Source organism: Limulus polyphemus, unplaced genomic scaffold, assembly GCF_000517525.1.
Source record: "Limulus polyphemus unplaced genomic scaffold, Limulus_polyphemus-2.1.2 Scaffold5312, whole genome shotgun sequence".
Lineage (NCBI taxonomy): Eukaryota > Metazoa > Arthropoda > Merostomata > Xiphosura > Limulidae > Limulus > Limulus polyphemus.
This window is the reverse complement of record NW_013670922.1, coordinates 10,741-16,869: the sequence shown is the minus strand read 5'-3', so window position 1 is coordinate 16,869 and position 6,129 is coordinate 10,741. Positions and strand designations below refer to the sequence as shown.

The 6,129-nt window shown below is 35.6% G+C and overlaps 1 pseudogene; it reads left to right on the top strand.

The window, feature by feature from the left end:
* Positions 1-2,203: 2,203 nt before the first annotated feature.
* Positions 2,204-5,901, top strand: LOC106472416 (annotated as a pseudogene).
* Positions 5,902-6,129: the final 228 nt, after the last annotated feature.

Here is a 6,129-nt window from a genome sequence, read left to right as displayed (position 1 = left end):
AAACAGCAAATGTACAACGTTTCGACAAGGTTTTGTCATCATGATGGCAAAACCTTGTCGAAACGTTGTACATTTGCTGTTTTGTTAAACTTATATTAAAGAATCTCCAAGTATAACTAATGAAAAGTTATATTTTATCATTTAATTGTGAATCACATACCCATCGGTAAGTAGCCATGATTTCGTAGGTAATGAAAATATACAGTTCTTAATGACCAAAGGTCCCAAGTCTGGATAATCTATTCTAAAAGTCTATGGAATTGCACTAAACAAGTATTAAGTAAATTTCTTTAAGAAGGTATTTTAAATATTGAAAAAAAATATATATATACTAAAGTCGTTTGCGAAATGAGGAAATAGAGTTTAAGATAATCCAAAAATGTTTATGATAAAGAAAGGTTCTGTTAATAACTGTAATGAAGAAGACGTTACTATAGTGATCAGAATTTTCATATCTAGTAAATGCGTTACCGCTACTGCTGATAAAGTTACCAACGAGTTTGCTGTCATTTATAAGAAATTTTATATTTTAACTTTGTGCAAATGACGAAAGTTGAATTTGCAGGCTCTAACATGATCGGGTAATGAGTTATGTAAGCGCATTAAAAGCCAATAAAGCGAGTGTCTTACAGAGGTGTATCAAAGTGTTCCCAGACTGCTCATTCTGATAATTATATCAAACTTATTTTGGATTCTCAAATTACTTACAATATCACACACGTACAGCTTCATAACTAGTGTGTAAAAAAAGCTACCACACAGGACTTAGTCTATAACTGGTCTGTTTTGTTTTTAAGCACAGTAATGTACAATGGACTATCTCATCTATGCCCACTGTAGAAATCGAGCCCCGAATTTTAACACTGTAGGCCCCAAGCCCGCTGAACTACTGGGGGTTATTAAAAAACATTAAATATTAAAGAATATTTAAACAACAATTCGATAATTTTCAAATCACTAGTAATTGTATGCAACACCAAAAGAGCTTCGAAAAGATTATAACACAAAAACAATCGAAACGTTTAATTCTAGTAATATTTATACCAGCCTTTCAGCTGTTAAAAAACTTTACATCAACAACATATATTTTATTAATTCTAATAAATGAATACTTTGCACTGGTGAACATAATTATAATATTGTTTATAAAAAGTATCACTATTAGAAAATATGTATTGTTTTACTTAACAACACTTTTTCACAAATTTATCCAATACGTTTTTCACCAACTTCAAGGAATTCCTTCGATGTTAATTTCAGTCTACAATCTGCTGATGGATTTTATTCAAAGTTCTAACCTAATTTTTTATTTGTAACTAACCCATAAGGAACATAACAACATTTATTCATTAGATGTGATTATAGGTACATTGAAGGTGTTGTGTCAAGTTTTCAGTACTCTGCTAAACTTATTAATTCACCAGAACCCACCCTAGAAAAAAAAAAGTTCTTTTACTACAAATAACGTAAGTTACTTGGACTTAGATATAACTTTTATAAATCAAAAGTTCAATTTCATGATCTTTAATAACCCTCTGGGCTTATCACATACAGATAACGGTGTTCAACTTTTTATGCAAGATTTCGTGGTTTCTTAGACCGTATTTTACACATAGGTTTACTTAATTATGTGGTAAATTTGTCACACTCTACTTGCTACTACTTAAAGGATTATAATTTTACATAATACCATGAACAAACGTTTCAGAGCCATCCTCTTTAGCTATTATAATCGTTGTTTTTACTTTCAATTTTATAAGAAAATAATGAATAATTTCAGTATGATAAACGATCATTAGAAATAGTCTTACATTTTGTTAGTTATTATAAGTTATTTGACTTCTCATTATACAATACAGTATGCCCTGTTAAGCCATTTTTGTTGATGTTGTTGTTGTTGTTTTAAGCTACACTATACTTTTTGGTAATTCTTTTGGCTGTTGTTTATATTCTTGTTAGTTAAGTCAACTCTTTGGGGTTTCTTTTTATGACTTGTACTTTTCACCAAGTTTTCTATACCCTTGTTTGTTCATTGCTTCCTTTTGCCCGCCCCCCCGGCTGATTTATTACACTTCTGTGTGCTAGAGGTCATTTATCTTTGAGGTCAAACCAAATAGAGTTTACCATACTGGTCATGAGGTCAGTTTCCATTGGAAGTTTGTCGTTGTTTGAGAGGGGATAAAGAGGTAGTAACTGAAAATGGGCCTTTGGTTCATATTATTTATTATTGTTGTTTGTTTCTCTCTAATCAATTTCTGTTACTTTTTATACATTGCTACAAATACATGGACGGTTTCTGCAGGTTTCGTGTATTGTTCGATCATGCTAACAATTGGCTCTAGTTTTCTAAATAATGTCTCATAATAAACTCCAGATTGGGTTAAACAAAGTTAAGAGTAGTAATTTGACATTGTTGGCTACATTATTTATGAATAGTTTGATTTTAACTTTTCCCTTTGGTTAATTACTTTATTATTATTGGGAATAATTATCGTATAATATATTATACATTTCACGCTAATGAGGATTATTTTGCATTCTTGGCTCCGTTTATGGATGTAGGTTTGTTTGTTTGAAGTTAAGCACAAAGCTACACAATGGGCTATCTGTGCTCTGCCCACTACGGGTATCAAAACCCGGTTTCTAGCGTTGTAAGTCCGCAGACTTATCGCTGTGCCACTGGGGGACAATAAGGATTTAGGATTAACAGATGATTTAGCGCACTTTAATCATTACAAATTCTAGTTTTTTATTTTGTATGTGAAATGATTTGCAATGTTTAGTAGATAATGAGTTAGTTATATAAGATCGGTCTCAGTAACGTGTTTTAAGGTGACCATATTTTTTTGAATTTTAAATCCGGGGACACACACAAATTGTATTCATCAGCAGAATTCCTGATGCTGATGGCATAAAAGGGCTCCTATTATTGGCTGTATTTTCTGATGCCATTTCACTTCACCTTAAATATTCTCCTGCGCGGTCTAACTGACATGCGTTACATGGCATGCAGTAAACGTTGTCGCTATAGTAACCGCAATATGCATATACAACTCAGAATTTAATGGACGGTGGTTTTTAAAAAAAATAACGATGATAAAATAACTTTTAGGATGATTTTCATGAATCTGAAACACTTTCGAGGACATTCTTTAGCCGGGGACAAGAGTACCTCATCCGGAAATCGGGGGCGTATGGTCACCATAATGTATAGGCACTTTTATGTTGTGATCTAATTAGTTTATATTTGATCAAGGGTTCTTAATAATCAGGTTTCATGGACTTGATATGCATAATGTGTGTGTCTATGGTACATGATAAAAAAACATTTAAAAAGTTACGTGTATCATATGTACATTGTATCAACTACAATAACAAAACACTTATTATTGCTTGAAATAATCGAAGTTTTAACAATTAAACGTTTGAGCGATATTTTTTTTTTATGTAGAAAATGTCCAAGGTTAAAAGTTAACAAAATAAGAAGTTTGGGTGATTAGTTAGTTAATATGACGACTTTCGAAACTGGTTTTTGTTGTATTTATTTAAACATACGTTATTTTATTGTAAGCTTTGGTTATATTGATGTAAGTTTTAGTTACGTATACTGAATATACAACTTTCTACACTGTATAGAGAGTTTCATAACTGTGCTAACCAAACAGACGAAAACGAGGTTAGTCAGGTCAACCTCTATAAATGTATTGGCCCTTTACTTAATGCATGTTTATAAAGAATGGCAAGAGAAAGAATGGTAAGTGGAGTTATATAAATCACGATAATGACTTTACTCAAAAATTAAGATATGCATGTATATTTTTTATTCCAATCAGTCTCCATCAAACTGAAATGCGTGTCTACTGACTACGCCCATGTGCCAATCCCACTTTTAGCCCCCTCTCTAGCGAGATAAAGAGACTTGTCATAGGAAAAAAAAAAGTACTTACCTCCTTGCGTGACGTTAACGTGTACGTCTTGCCCGGTAATATCTTGGGTTGTAACTACGTTTTCAACATTTTGTAGAGTTTAACACCTGTTATATTAAGTGAAAAAATTAAGAAATACATGGTACACAAATAAAATGTTTTAATTGTGATTAAGCTCTATATAGATAGGTGATGTTGCATTGTTTAAAACTGGTCCTCGTATAAAGCATGATTACCATTGCTTGTAGTTTTCTTCCTTTTTCAATCTTCATAACATTTTACTTTGTCAAGTCTAATACTAGTATTACATAACGTGGCATACTACTCCTAAATCAGGCTAAATGTTAGCAATAGCAATACATTATGCACTATGTTGTGTTTAAGCTTTTACCGGTAGTCAGCAACTAAAATTTTCTGAAGATCAAACTGATAGTGGCGTTTACAAGCGTGTGATTAAACTCGGTGAAAGAGGTAGTTTACTTAGGATCAATCTGTTTTAAACAATAATCATTAACTGTGATTATATTTTACTACTGATCAGTGATCTTATATATAGATAACATTGTTGTTGTCGTTGTTATCAAGGAGTATCTTGTTCTTACATATAGATAACATTTTTATTGTTTTCCTTATCAGGAGCACCCTTGCTTGGATGGAACACCACTTGCAATGTTGGCAGCTCAGTGCAACAAGCTTGGTAGTAAGATGCCGCCACCACTCCCGGACGCTACTATTGGAAAAAGTTTCGACCTTAGGAAGAAAGATACACAAGCAACTGGTAGTCCAGTTGCAGGACTGGCACTAGGTTCACAGCGAGTTTCTACTTTGACCAATAGCTGCTCTTCAGCTCTTAACTACCAGAGATCTGCTATGCCATCGTCTTGTGGCACAGCCTCGTATGGCAGCGACAGTTTGTTTTACCCAGGAAACTGCATAACGTCCTCTCAAGAAGATCAAAACAACGCTCTTCTTAGCAAAGTGCACGGAGAAACCGCACATTTAGGCACTATGTATTCCCGAATCGGAATGGGTGCTCACCCTTATGAGAGTTGGTCTTTTAACGTAAATATGGCTGGAGCTCATGGTGGAATCAAGCCAGAAGTGTCCCCCGTCAACTCAACAACCTGGTGGGATGTGCACGCAGCTTCAGCAGGAGCTGGCTCGTGGCTCGACATGTCGGGAACACCTCCAGCCTTGCATAGCCATATTTCCACAAACTATACCGGTGGTGATTACAGCTTTACTCCGACTCTTACAGCAACTTCAAGTCCATCTCATCTGCTGACACCTGGGCAGCATTTTCTTCAAGACACCTACAAGTCCATACTACCCACTGCTCACGGAATTGGTTCCTCGATGACTTCACCGTTCGGACTCTCCGAGGCCACTCTCTCTCAGGTGTCATTTTCTCAATCCCAACGGCGTTACACTGGACGCGCCACGTGCAACTGTCCAAACTGCCAAGAAGCTGAGCGGGTAGGACCAACTGGAGCTCACTTGAGAAAGAAGAACGTCCACTCCTGCCATATTCCTGGATGTGGAAAGGTGTACGGAAAGACATCCCATCTAAGAGCCCACCTTAGGTGGCACACGGGTGAGCGCCCTTTCGTTTGTAACTGGCTATTTTGCGGAAAGCGTTTCACGAGGTCAGACGAACTCCAGCGCCATCTCAGGACCCACACCGGGGAAAAACGGTTTGCTTGTTCTATTTGTAACAAACGCTTCATGCGATCGGATCACCTGAGCAAGCACGCCAAGACCCACAACGGTCAAACAACCGAGAAGAAAAGCAGCAGTAGTGAGAACTGCAGTGATTCTGAAAACAGCCAGTGCGACCCCCCCTCACGTGAACTCTCATGCATCTATAAACTCCCTAAAACCACCCCTGAAAGACAACGTACATGACCAGTAATAGTAGTTCCTTAGTAGGCAATGAATAATGGAGACTGTAATCAAATGGCAGGTCCTCAACTAGTTGTGGCAGAGTAGAAAACATGTTTGAACATAAGACTGAAATGTAAAGTTGAGTTCCACTGGTCAAGTTATGGTCAGTCTTAATGTATTGAGGAATCAAATTAATGTTACGTTATATATATATATATAATGTACTTATTTCTAGGTGTCTTTTTTAAAACTGTTCTTATATATATAATTTACATGCATACAAGCATATATACGTTAGATATATGTTGATTATGTTACA